Source organism: Aegilops tauschii, chromosome 2, assembly GCF_002575655.3.
Source record: "Aegilops tauschii subsp. strangulata cultivar AL8/78 chromosome 2, Aet v6.0, whole genome shotgun sequence".
NCBI lineage: Eukaryota > Viridiplantae > Streptophyta > Magnoliopsida > Poales > Poaceae > Aegilops > Aegilops tauschii.
The window spans coordinates 280,872,559-280,887,531 of NC_053036.3; positions in this window are offsets into that span (position 1 = coordinate 280,872,559).

Genomic DNA, 14,973 nt, shown 5'->3' on the forward strand with positions numbered 1-14,973 from the left:
ATAGTGCTAGCAATATACGAGGCTCATATGATGCCATTTCAACGATTGTACCACAAAAGCTCGAAATGTTACAAGGTTCAAATTCCAGAGTTATATGGCTCAAATTCGAAGATTACAAGGTTCAGACTGATATAAGAAATGAAATTCAGCTCATGAGCTGCAAACGCTCGCGCTGATGCGCTGAACATGAATATCAGAGAGGTTCAAACTAATATCACCGCTTCTAAGTCTGGCTTGGAAACCTCCCAAGTTTTGCAAAGGGGTCAGCCACTGAGAAGTCATGTATGGGGTTGACCCGATGACTTCCGATTACTCTGTCATCTGAAGTTCCAAAATGAAATTCAGCATTTTTGGAGCCTACTCCATTCTGCCGCAGGCGCCCGCGCTGATCAGCAGACCATTCATTTTTGCGAAATAAATGTAGGGCAAACCTCATTTCCTTCAGCACACTTGCTCTGAGAACAAAGAACCTGGCGAATATAATCTCCGGTAAGGTCCCTCGGTAGGAGTTCAAAGTAATTTCGGAGAGATGCAGATCTAGGGATTCGACGTGATTGTTATATTGTATCACATTATCCACCACTGGGCCTAATCTTATCTGCAAAACAAGAAAGCATGTTCGTGCCTACATGCAGTTTTGAACATTACTACACGACTAGCTATTTGGTTTGCAGGATTTGTAAAATGCACTAACATGCCATCTTCGATCTAACATGATTAACATGGGCATTTGATTACATTCTAGAAAAATGTGGCCTTCTTCACAAAAGGTTGGAGTGGATGAAAAGTTCCCTAAGAAAACTAGTACAGATGAATCCAAAGGAGAAATGCTTATTGATTGTAACCATATGGATCAAGCAACCAATATGGGGGGGGGCATGTATGTACTGAAATCCTCCGAAAGAACCTACAGAAATCGTAGTACATTGTCATTGTAAACTTGGAAAAAGGTGTCACAAATTGAACTCCCTTATGGTTAACGTTTAACAGGAAAGGAACATCACCTTGATATATAGCTTCTCCAGGCACGGAAAGCATCTCAGGAAACTGACAACTTGCTCCAGGTTGGGCCCGATAGATTATAGTGCCAAGACCTTCACTGTGCGCAGTTTCGGGGTCAAGCTTGTCAGAATCATTTTCTGAATGACAAACGAACAAACATCTTCAAAATTAGAAATAATGTTAATTTGTAGAAGGAGAGGTAGAAGGCGGCTGTTGTACCTGAACGGGTGTGGATCCAATAACAAGTTCGGAGTATTTATCAGACGAGTAGCCCACCACTGTCAATTTTGGCGCAGAAATGACATTGATTCTTGTTGGACCTTCTTGATCAACTATAAGTAATCTCTCAAGTGCAGGTGTGTCCTGGATGACCATACCATGGTCCACCTTTTGTGATGTCTTCCTGCCGCACCAGCAACACACATAAATAGTCCGGAGAGTCATGGAGGTGACGTGGAAGGTACTCAACCCATTGATCGCCTGAAGACGAAGGTACTCAAGTGCAGTACAGCCACGGAGCAGGCGCTCCATGTCACCCTTTGAGAGGCAGACAGCGACGAGCACGAGGTGCTTCATTCGTGGTAGAATAAGAGCGGGCGAGTCATTAAGGGGCTGGAAATGGCAGTTCCTGAACTTGGCGACGCACAGCGTGGGCGCGAGGCAGAGTGCGGACGTTGGCAGCGACTGCATATGCCCATCATCGAAAGTGAGCTCCTCGAGCTGATCTAGGACGGGGGATCGAAACCAGTCGTCAAGCTTGGCTCGGTCCTTGCCGTTGGAACAAAACTTTCCCATTCCAAGGCCTTTGGTTGGGCCAAGGTGACTACCGAGGATCTTGGAGAACGCATCCAAGCTTTTGCTATAGCCATAGCAGAGCTCGTGGGTGCTGATGAGGTCAAGAGGGCTGGAGTTCCATAGGGGGCGCCACCACCAGGAAAGGAGGGTTGTCCGTGCCCCATATTTGATTGGGAGGAGGGAGATGATGACTCTCAACATATCATCGGGGAGGCTGCTTATTAAGTCTAGGCCTGCTGGAGTCACTTGCGGTTCTAGCTCGCCCCGCCTCCACTTGTTCGCAGCCCCGTTCTCCACCTCTGGAGTCTCCTTGTCAGCGGCGCTTTCTGATAGAAATGGGAGTACATGGAATATTTAGTTAAAACAGGGCAATAGAAAAGTGTATTGGTAACTAGAAGTTATTAGGTAGGAATATAGTAAGATAAGGGAATAACAATTGGTTGCTTAAATACTACACAATTCATTTGACATTGCTGGGTAAGTCAACATATGCGGATAGTTGAAAAGAAAACTTACTTCGAACAAAGTCTCGACGGATGATTTTGTCGGGGAAGTTAGCATATATCTCATGACCAGGCCCTTCTATGTGCAGTGCAAATTTAGTGCTAGCTTTCAGTACATAAAACTTTGCAATTTCATTCCAAAATCTAGTGCCAAAATAGGAGTCACCACGTTCATCAAGTCTTACAGTAGCAACGATTGTAAATCCATGGTTTGTGCGCAGTATGACATTCGTGGAGCCTTGATGTATGTAAAGGGAAAAATTGTGCACTACATAATCTGTTGCATAGCGAGGGATGTCCTGCGGAAAATGGTAGGGTTGTTAAAGAAAATATGGTAACATGCAAATATGGGCCCAAATTGAAAGAACTGTACAACAGTTGAAATCGAAGGACAAAAGTCTATAATTAAACAGATAGGGTAAACATGATGTCATGGAAATATGAGAGTAATCGAAAGTACAATACATAATTAATTTGCCTAATATAGAAAGAAGAGGGGGGGAAATCCCCTTTGACGTGTATGGTGCATGTGGCACCTTTTATCCAAATGTAGCAATATTTAGAATATGTTCAGGAAAGTAGGCCATGCCAACCGATTTAGGGTGAGATTGAACATATCGCGCGCGTCCTCAAGTTATCTCGCACGATGAGATGGAATCTCTGGTGGCGGTCGCCAAGTCCTGAAGTATCGGCGCGCTGTACATTCTATGAATGAAAGAAAACCCTCAAATCAGCTCGAATAAAAATGAATTCACGGCGATTTCCGCCGGGTGATTAAAGGAGGCAGATGAACTGGGATAAGAGATGAGATAATATCTTGTTAAATTAGTTACCTTGTCATCCATGAGAAAGAACCCTCAGTACGGCATATTCCCCAACCGAGCGGAGCTGGGTAGACCGCGAGCAGCGTCGAGAAAGTCGATGGCGATAGGCGGCGGCAAGAGGAAGTGGCGAAATGCGGTGGGCTTTGCCGGCAGCCTGGCGGCAGCGGCAGGCGTCGAGCTAAGTGTTTACCGCCGTGATAGGCGGTGCCATGGCATAGACGCGGAGGAGCTTGTGCAGGTGTGAATGGGGAACGTACCGGAGGGGCCGAGGTGGGTGGCGGGCGGGGTGAGGGTTTTGTGTCGTGGGGATGGTGAGGTTTTTCTTTTTTTCTTTTTTGAATTGGTTGGTGAGGGTTTTCTGTCCCACAAAGAATTTTGGGGGCGACGGTTTGCTAGAGCGAACCATGTGTGATTGACGCAGCAGGCAAAATGATAGTCATTGCACACGGTTGCAATTTTGGGAACCGTGTGTGATTGTCGTACTACCTCCGTCCTGGTTTATTGGTCCCCCGTTGTAATTTTTACCAAAATTTGGCGAAATATTTAACATACTCAGACATAGATAATAAGCGTACATGTACATAAGCATAGTTCAACCATAAGTACATAGTTCAACCGTCATTAAGCATACTCAAGCGTACATAGTTCGATCCATCCACATCTCATCTCACATGCGGCCGGCACGATCCTGAAGCTTCTCCAGGTACTCGGTGTATGCGTCGTGCGCCACCCTGTGAGAATACTTCTGCTTGAAGGAGCCAACGGCCCGTCCTCTTGCATGCGCAAGAACACTTAGATACGCGTCATGAATCTTGTGGTTGCAAAATGGGCATCCATAGCCGTCGTTCCAGGTCCTAATACGCCTGTTATGCATTCCCTCATAAAGCTCCCTCAGGATTCGTCTCTTGTACCTCCTCTGGGCATCTTCATCCTCGCTGTCCACATCGTCAGACAGCACCTATACATATAGTAAAACAAATTTGGCATCAAATCACTTATTACATGCCGTGAAGTAGGATTAGGAATTTATGGCTATTTATTTATACATATTCAGAGATTATGGTTCGATTTATAAGCACAGTCATCTATGTACAGACCAATCTTGAAGAAAATAATGGCACAAACATATGTAGGTCATTCAAAATCAATTGTCAAGTCCTGGCTAGGAATTATTAGCACGAACACTAACCCTAGTCGGATTACTAGCAGAAATCATTTGCACAGATGAAACAACTAATCACTTATCACCTGTACCATTCAAACAATCAATACACTACACGGATCTAACGAAACTTACTCAGATTTCATGGATTGGGAGAACATAACCACAGGATTTCTATTCCAAAAAGGGGGAGGCAGGAGTAACCAGAGAAAACCAATGATCTATTTGACACATAAATGGGTATAGATGACTAACCAGTTGTCCGTCATCGTCGGAGTCGTCGCCGGAGTGGTCGTCGGAGTCGTCACCGGAGTGGTCGTCGGAGTCGGTGTGGAACTCCGCCTCCGGCTATGGAAGCTCGACGCCGTCGATGACGTCAGGGTGCAGCGATAACTCGCCGACGGTGACGGCAACCTCTGTCTCCATCTCCACGCCGTGCTCCGGTGCTTTAGCAGCCCTGGCATCGCCACTCCCTCCGATGGGGCGGATCGGCGGCATCCTCATACACTGACGGCTTTGAGGACTGAGAGCAGCGTCGAGGTGGCAAGCAGAGAGAGAGGATTGTGTGTGCGTAGTGAGGATGGGGGTGCGGCCGCTCGGGCGCACCATTAATATGGAGTAGTGGGAGTTGTGGGAGAGAGGCGGGCGGCGGTCAAACCGATGGCTCGTCTCCCGACGAGCCTGCGCACCGGACTGCTGGCATGCCTACCAAAGATTCACAAAGCTACTCGCACGCCTCCCAAAGACACTGCGCAGTGAGCACGCCTCCGTCAATTCACACACCTGCACGCACGCCTCCCCGTCTTCCTGCGCGACGGACTTCTCGCATGCGTCCCATCAACTCACGCCTGCTCGCACGCCACACGGATCGCGCGGCGGCACGTATATTGTTTTTCTATTTGAATGATTAATGTTGCCGCTTTATTGCTTAACCGAAGCATGGCACGTATCCATTGTTGGTCTAACGCTCACGGTTCGAATAAATAATCCGTTTGGCATATTGGTTCCCAATTATTAATAATCTCCCATCTGTAATTAGATAAAGATTACATCAAAACTGGTCTCAAATTTGACCCAAAAAAGTACAATGCCACTTTGTATTGGTGTCCATATGACAACACGATAAGTTTCATGAACTTCAAATAAGTTTTGGATGTACTAGAATTTAAAAATCAAGATTCTCAATGTTTGAAATTTGTTGCACGGGGAGTAAACATGCACCCAGTGAGACACATGTGTTTTTGCAATCCATTTAGGTGCACTGTCACGTGTGCATGTAGCTCAAATTTGACTTTTGCACATTATACCATAGAAAATCAATCAATCAATTTACTAAAACGTCTTAATGATCTGATTTTTTTGAAATTAAAGCGTCCCCCCTTTGGTAACATGTATGTTCACCGCGGGATAATTAATTTAACATGCGTCATAGTTGCGGTGGATTCGCGGTGTGTGCGTGGGTGTGTGCGTATGGGGGTGGCGGGTGGCTCACAGTACACTACGAGTTGTGAGCCACCATGTGGGTTGGCCGTTTTGTTAGGCAAGCTGGTGCCACATCAGAGTCGTGAAATCGTTATTTAAAACATTACACAACCCTTTCATACATAAATGTTTTGGCCACATGCAGTCGATGGTTGTCCTACACGACACTCGATACTCGCGTGTGACGCTTTCTGTGGGCCCGCGAGGTCGTCGTCCATCACTTTGACAAACAGCCGGTAGTGAGGTTAATTTGACCAGCAAGGTATACTCTTTTTTGTTTGTGTTATGGTGGTATATAGTACGCGTCGAAGAGGTGGGAGGGGACTAGCATATATACTATACGTATGCGTCCGTGAACAAGTACACCTCACTCAGTGTCGGGACTTTTTGGTTACCGAGGCACGTGCCACATCAAAATTGTGAAATTGGTTATTCAAACATCACACAACACCTTTTTGGGCCACATGCATATATATATCCTAGCTAGGACACTCACGTATGACGCTTCCATCTGTGGGCCCACGAGGCCATCGTCGATGCATGCATGCATGCATCACTTTGACCTACCTCGGGAGAGGTTAATTAATTTCACCATCGATGAGGTTTCTTTTGGGTTATAGTATGCGGTGAAGAGGGGGGAAGGGGACCATCATATGTAGTACGCTTGATATGAACCTCGCTCTCCGTGGGTGCATGGTTTACGGTTTTTGAGGCATGTGGCACATCAAAGTTGTGCATTTTGGGTATTCTACATATATACGTTTGGCCCACATGCAAAGCGGTGGTGGTTGTCCTCTCGCACCCACTTAAGTGGTTATCAGCGATATCGATGCTTTCCATCTGTGGGCCCGCTTGGTCCATCACTTCTTTTTGCCTGACAACAAGAGAGGTTAATTTGACTTAGGAGGGGATTATTATTTTTGCTCTGGGCTGACATGCATGATACACTTTGAGCACACACATATGCATGTGTACGCATGAATCCCTCCCATCGAGTCAAAGTGGCTAGTACAACGACACCATCATGAACCGATCTCGCTCTGTGTGGGGAGCTAGTGTACGATTTTTGACACACGAGCCAGATCAATGTTGTGTATTCAAACATACATGCACGCATCCCTCCATACATATGCATGTATTGGTTTCCTTCGAATGATATACTCCCTCGCGTGGTTATCGGCGACACGCCTATATATTCGTGGGCCCGCGTGGACATCCATGATCACGTTGACCAACAAAAAGATAGGTTACCATGGCGGATTCTTCATTTGGTTAGTGTTATCATAGTATAGGTCATGGTGAGATTCAGACCTAATTAAGTTTGAGCGCATATACTATGCACGCATGCATGCATATATGAATCCCCATCGTTGGCTTGAAGTGTGGTGTAACATACATATGCATCGTCAACCTAACCCTCACTCAGTGTGGGGATTTCTAATTCGAAATCACGGTGCCACATCAAAGTTGTTCATTGTTACTCAAAAACACACCTCCCCATACATATGTTTGGGCCACATGCAGGCAGTGGTTGTCTTCGGGGACTAGCTACTTGCGTGATTATTGGCGAGCTAGCCCATCTCCGGGGTCGCATTGACGGACATCACTTTGACCAACAAAAAGAGAGGGGTTGTATGACCAAGGTGGATTATTCTTGGTCCGTTTTACGATCCATCTTTGTGAGATATATGCCTCTCTGGCCCGCCGACTGAAAGTGTGTGTGTATGGGGGGGGGGGTTGATACATCGCACTTTGCTAGGTGAACCTCGGTTGGGGGGCATGCATTCATAGCTTAATTAGGATTCCCTTCGTGGCGACACGAGGGGGTGGGGGCTGCTAGCAACTTCGCGCTTTGCTAGGTGAACCTCGGTTGGGGGGAGGGGGCATGCTCATAGCTTAGGATTCCCTTCGTGTCGACACGAGGGGGGCTGCTAGCTACTTCGCACTTTGCTAGGTGAACCTCGATTGGGGGGGGGCATGTGCATTCATAGATTAGGATTCCCTTCGTGCCGACACGAGGGAGGTGTGGCTGCTAGCTACTTCGCACTCTCGACCAGCCCTCCGATGATGGTGGCGCCTCGCCCTCTCGAGCCCCTGGTGCTTTACCTTACCGCCACTCCCTACTCTGCTAGCACAGCTCTAGTGGTGGTTTGGGAGGAGCGCCAGGCCAAGGGTCTGTCGCGCCATGCCGCGCCCCCAGCCGGGGCGATACAGGACCCAGAGGACACCGCAAAGGCTGCAGCAACGCCAACGAGTGACTAGGCCCAGCAAGGCGGCGTTCGCGGGCCAGCAGAGGCCCCAGTGGGCAACCAGGCTCTTGGGGTCCCGTCACCTCAGGAGACGCCCCAACCTCCGGTGTGCGCAGGCTCCGTCGATGCTCCCGCCCTCGTCGAGCACCCAGTGTAGTTCGTCCGCACGGTACTGCGGGATGCAAAGGCACGGTACCCCATGCCTCAGAAGCTCTTGCTCGCACTCTTGGTGGCCTCGCGTAAACTGCGGCACTACTTCCAAGGTCACCCAATCAAGGTCGTCTCGGCCTACCCGCTGGAGAGGGTACTCGGGAGCCCCAACGCTGCTGGAAGAGTCGCCGAATGGAACATCGAGCTGCAAGCATTCCAGCTGGAGTTTAGCACAACCAGGGTCATCAAGGGAGCCGCACTCGCCGATTTCGTGGCAGAATGGACTGACGCCCCGGGGTTTGAAGCAGGCGAGGACCGATCCCTCTCACTAGGAAGTGAAGCACCAGATGGCTGGGTCATGTATTTCGATGGCGCGTTCGCACGCCAGGGCACGGGAGCTGGAGCAGTGCTCATCTCGCCCACTCAAGACAAGCTCTACTACACCGTGCAACTCTGCTTCCAGCAAGGCGAGAAGGAGGTCTCCAACAACATCACGGAGTACGAAGGCCTCATCGCTGGCCTTAAGGCTGCGGTGGCCCTTGGGGTCAAGCGCCTCACCATCAGGGGCGACTCGCAACTCCTCGTCAACTTCTCCAACAAGGTATATGAGCCGAGGGATGAGCACATGGAGGCATACCTCGCGGAGGTACGCAAAATGGAAAAGCATTTCCTGGGTCTAGAGTTGCAGCACGTGCCCGTGGCACCAACAAGGAGGTCGACGACATTGCCAAAAGGGCATCCAAGCGACAATCCCAAGAGCCTGGCGTCTTCGAAGAGCGGCCCTTCAAGCCGTCTGCAGCGCCCCGCTTTCGGGACCGGCGCCGCCTCGGGAGGAACTCCCCCAACCACCTGCCTCGGGAGCCCTGACCTACGGCCCGACCTCGGGAGCGCGCCTACTCCTGGCGCTCGAGCCTCATGAGGGGTGCTGGACCAAGGAGTTCAAGGAATACCTGAGACAAGGGACGCTGCCGGAGAAAGAGGAGGACGCGGAGCACGTGGCCCGACAGGCTACGGCATACTGCATCCAGGACGGTGAGTTATACAGAAAGCGGCCAAATGAGTTTCCTTGCGATGCATCTCCAGGGAATAGGGGAACGAGTTGCTAGCCGACATACACGGCGGAGACTGCGGGCACCACTCGTCGTCATGAACCCTCGTCGGCAAGGTGTTCCGCAGCGGGTTCTGCTGGCCTACGGCGCTGAACGACGCGACCGAGCTGGTAAAGTCCAGCGAGGCCTGCCAATTCCACGCCAAGCAGATCCATCAGCCAGCTCAGGGCCTCCAGACCATCCCGCTCTCGTGTCCATTCGCAGTCTGGGGGCTGGATATCTTAGGCCCGTTCCCCCAAGCGCCTGGGGGCTACCGCTACCTCTACGTCGCCATCGACAAGTTCACCAAATGGGCGGAGGTAGAAGCTGCCCGCACCATCCCGGCCGAATCTGCGGTCAAGTTCATCAAGGGTCTCATGAGCCGGTTCGGGGTCCCTAATCGCATCATCACCGACAACGGCTCGCAGTTCACTAGCAATCTCTTCTAGACGTATTGTGCTAACCTTGGAACGCAGATCTGCTATGCTTTCGTGGCACACCCCAGGAGCAATGGTCAAGCCGAACGCGCCAACGGGGAGGTCCTGAGAGGCCTCAAGACTAGGACCTTCAAGAAGAAGCTCGAGGCCTGCGGCAGGGGCTGGCACGACGAGCTCCAGTCTGTGCTGTGGTCCATCCGCACCACCGCCACCAAGCCAATAGGTGAGACCCCGGTCTTCCTCGTCTATGGAGCAGAAGCGGTTTTCCCTCACGAGATCAAGCATTGCTCCGCGTGGGTCCTGGCGTTCGATGAGACGCAGTAGGACGCCATGCAGGGGATGGACCTTGTGCTGGGGGAGGAACACCGCCGCGAAGCCATGCTTCGAGCGGCAAGATACCAGTAGGCGTTGCAACGGTATCACTGCCGCAGCGTCCGCTCCAGGACCCTCGAGGTGGGTGACCTCGTCCTAAGGCGGGTGCACTCCAGGGAAGGGTTGCATAAGCTTTCACCCATGTGGGAGGGCCCGTTTAGGGTCGCCCATGTCTCTAGGCCTGGCGTCGTGCACCTGGAGACGCAGGACGGGGTCCCCATTCAGAACGCATGCAACACCCTGCACCTCCGGAAGTTCTACCCATGAAGCAAGGCCCCGTGCCTATGAAGGTCTCCGCTCGTGACACTCTCACGTAATAATGAGTGGGGTTGTACACGCCCCGGAGTCTCAGGAGTGCTGCCCTCGGCCCTCTGGGGCTCCCTCCCACGTCCTAGTGGCAGCACTTAGCTCCGCGCTGGTGAGAAGACTAGACTAGGTGCCGGACGCGGCTTTTCATTTGCTTTCCTTAGTTTGCTTTCCCCTTTTTAATGAAAGTTCGCATTCTGGTGTTTCTTGTCGTCTTGGTTCGATCGCCTTTTCCTCTGTTCTTCCCTCGGTTCTTTCTTTTGGTCCGTACTCTCCCTCGCATGCCTCGTGAGGGGGCTGGACAGGTGCACTCGTGAGCGTTTTTCCTGTTCTTTGCGAGGCACCCTCGCTCTAGCTCGCAAGCTGGCGCTCCTCCCTTAATTCGTGCCCCTCGGGTACCGCGATGTGGAGCTCTGGGTCATGACCGACCACGCCTACGACCTGGGCTTGGAAGAATAAGAGTTTCTTAAAAAAATTGCAGTTCCTCGATGCCTCCCAAGCCAACGGCAAGGAGACCTCACCAGGTACTGGGAGAGGCGCGCCTCACGAGGCGGAAAACTACTTCAGACATGCGAAGCTAAGTTATCTCTCATGCCTACATAAAACGCTGATGCTGCAACACGACACAGGAACGATAAACATAACATAGCGACTTGGAAATCACGGTTCGTTGCACGCCCCTGCAGGGCCCCATACTTGTTTCTTTTTTAATGCAGGAAGAAAGGAAAGAACAAAACAAAAGCGGCGCGCGCCCCCGCAGCGGTTCGCGAGGGTGGGCCCTTGGCGCTCTCCTGGACTCAACCAGACCCCTCCTCGCGCTTCACTGGGGCGCAACGACGAGACGACCCGCTACCGCCCTCGAAGCGGGCACGGCGGCGTGGCGGCTGGTCATAGCCGCCGCTGCTGGAGCTGTCGCCGGAGGAAGAGTCGTCGTAGCTCGACGAGCCACTGTCGGCGCCGAGGACAAGTCCACCTTCACCCTCGTTGCGACCGTCGCCAAAGGCCGAGCACCTCGCCGCCGTCGTTGTCCTCAGGGCAGCACCCGACGCGGCGACCATCTTCCTCGAACACCCTCACGTAGAGGGTCGCGTTGCCGTCGTACTTGAAGTGGAGGGTACACCGCTTGCCCAGGCCGCGCGCGCGGGCAAATTTCTGCCAGCCGCGGTCCAAGGCTGCGTTGCCAGCGACGGAGACCTCCAGCGCGACCCACGAAGCCTTGCTGCAGCAGCCGTCCGCCTGCAGCCAGAGGCCGCCTGGACCCGTGGCCGGTAGTTCGCCGGCGAAGAAGCGCGGGAGCTGAAGCCAGGTGCCGGCCGGGTTCTCCGACCACACAACGAACTTCGGCAGCACCTCCGCTGAGTGGAAGCGCGACCGGGGAGGCCGCGCAACCATGGCGCGCCTCACTCCATCGACGGGGCTGCCATGACCTGGGCGACTCCCACCGCGCGAGGAGGCGCCGCCGCGGCCGCAAGGGGCCATGGCGTGGGTCACGGCGTGCTTACGCGGGCGACCGCGCCCCCTCTTGGGCGGCGGCGAGCGGGGCCCCTCCTGATGGGCCTTCCCTTCTCTGCGGCCGAGAACCTCTTCGCAGGCGCCATGGGAGTCGCTGCAAGCGATGAAGCAATGGAGGAGGAGCAAGTGGAGCAGCAAGAGATGGGCAATGGGGGCTCCGCCCCCTCCTCATTTATAGCAGGAGAAGGCCAACCGGCGACCCCCACGATCACAGGTAATGATGGTTTTCTCTGCATGCAGCAGGGACTCGTCAAGTCGGGCAGTTGCGGAGGCAGCGTAGGGAAGCGGAGACGCCCACGTCCCATCAATCGCCATGCGTCAACCGAGGCCGCAGGCTGTTGGGGCCCGCGGCGCTCCGCACTTGCCCCTTGGCTTCGCCTCGAAGCTAGGTCCGAGTGCGCCCTAGGCCCGGGGGCTACTGTCGGCGTCCTGGGAACGGGGGTCCCCAGAGTTGCCTGCCTGCGGCCCATGGCATGGCCCCACCAGCGGCCCTGTACGGTTCATATTCATCAGCGAACACTCAAGACCCTCGCGAGGGGCCAAGCCTCGCGAGGCGGACGACGCAAGACCTCCTCGGGGGCAGCCTCACCAGGCTGGCTCGCGAGGGGCGGAGAGATCATGGCGAGGGCCACCTTGCGAGGTCCCTGTGATGCAAGCCATGACGACCAAGGCCAGGCGGGCGCCACCGCGCGCAGTGTACTCATTTCCTCTTTGGTGCTAAAGAGGCAAGCGCAAACGAGGAGTCCCGAGGCATCAGGAAAAGGTTGCCATATCAGTGCAACAAGACCAAGACCAGCAGGACGGCAGGATGGAGGTCACCGTGGAGCTCAGGACGGCGTCACCACCAGAGCCTTTGGCAGGCGAAGACCACCTTTAGTCAGGATAACTTGTACTAGTTGTCTCCCTTCAAATATGGCCGTTGTTGGATCCGTTCCCGCCTACATTTGGGAAGAGGACCAGGGCCTCTATAAATAGGACTAGCCACCACAGTAGGAGGCAACTGATCTTGGACCATTCAGATCATCCCCAACCACACAAGCTCATCGAGCTCAAGGACACCTCTCCTCAGGAGTCTGTTCTTCCCTTGAACTTGTTCATCCTCAGCCCAAGAGGCAATCCACCACGCCACACTGGAGTAGGGTATTACACCACATCGGTGGCCTGAACCAGTAAAAACCATGTGTCCTTTGTTCTGCGAGTTCGACGTGCTGAGCTTTGAGATTGTGGTGAGAGCGTGAGCTAGGGGGAGGAGAGATCTTCGTGCGCACCCCAGAGTTCGAACCTTAAGGGTTTTGCCGGAACCCGAAATCCGACAAAGTACTCTCCATTTTCCGACTGCATCTCCATTCTGTTCTCTAGCTTGAATGGTGTCTAGAAGGCCTTGGTAGAGCTCCGCCCTTACTTTCTTTTGATTATGCCAGATGTAATCTTGTCTTGAGCTTTCAATTTTGATGTATGTATCTACAGCAAACTGCTGGAAAAGCCATCCACCATGCAAAATTGGGTATAATATGCTTGGTCGTGTATATAATTTATAGCAGTAGTATTCTCTCATGGTTACCCACAGGCCACTGACCGAATCTGTGCAAATATTGAAACATAAAAAGTTAGTTCCATACGTAGTAGTATACGAAAACTGAATTTTGAATATAATAGTATATGAATTTTTTTACCTGGGTCATCGTCATTAGAGATATTGTCAGCACCAATATCTGCCTCTCGTGTTTCCCTCTTTGGGATTTTCCTATGCCAACCAAGTTCAGCTCTTGGAAAGAATAGAGGGTATGACAACGAATCATAGCACCCGTAATATGATCGAATGTGCTCTTTTTCATTGTGGTTCCCATGTAATATTACATTTCTGTCATAAGTATCTCTTCTTTCATTTCCTTCAATCCACACTGCAGCTACTTCCGAATTGGTTGGTGCGCTGTATGTTCTTTGGTCCAATCTCTGGTCAAGGTTCAAAATGAGTCTATAGTCCTCAAGGTTTTGGACTTGTCCCAAACTCCTACACTGTTGAGAGTACGGGTTACCGTAGGATGTCTGTTATTATTCCAATCACATGCTTGTCTTGCTCATACATTTCCTCACGGCAACGGCGGTATCGATGCTCTAAGCTTGGATCATCATGGGTAGAAGTAGAGCTCCAGATGCTTTGGATCTGAGTGACTATTGCCAAATGAGTGTATGTTGTGGTATATTTGGCCATGTGCTCCAAAGGTGTAAATGCCAGTCGTTCTCATGTCAGCTGTGTCACTGTCGAGGTGGCAATATAGTGTAGTAAATGAGCAATGACCATTGAAAAATCTTATATTCTGCCAAAAATGTCTTGCATCAGAGTCGGTGCTTGTCCATAGTCTCATGAGTTCTGGTGGTGTATGTGGATTGGCTAGTCTTATTTGTCCTTTTTTGCAGCATAATCCCTCAGTTTCATACTTGAATTTGGTTGCCTGGCAGAAAAAGCAATTTGCTTCTTTTTCGAGCACGTTTGTTGTTGTTGGTATGTTGCTGTAGACGAAATCATATGGATCAGAGTTGAGATCTTCCTCCTCTTCTATTATTTCAATTTCCGCTTCTCTGTCCCACTTTGTTTTCATATACAGCATATTAAATTTAGTAAGTACTAATACAATGGTGCAAATTTATTTTGATTGCATTAAGCATACCTTCACCGGTGAATATGTATTCATCTTCGTCTGTGTCTTCTTCAAATATGACTCTGACATTACCTGTGTTGTAATTTTTGATTATATATATACTAGCAAATATGCCCGTGCGTTGCAACGGGAGAAAAACACATGCCCCTAAACCAAATATGCATCGCGGCGGAGATGTGTGCGCTGAGGAATAACATGAAGGATAATTTTGATTTCAGCCAACCAATTTTTACAAATGGCTAATAAACTTATGCATTGTACAATTTGTGGGTTTGATTAAAGACAATCATCTCCAACTGTGATGAAAAAAATAAACTCAAGCATAAGAATAAAAATACATAAAAAATATAACAAAATTCAAAGTACTGAAACATAAATTTTTTCCACTGCATATTTCTTCCTTTCTCGTGCACATTTTTTCTTTTGTGTTG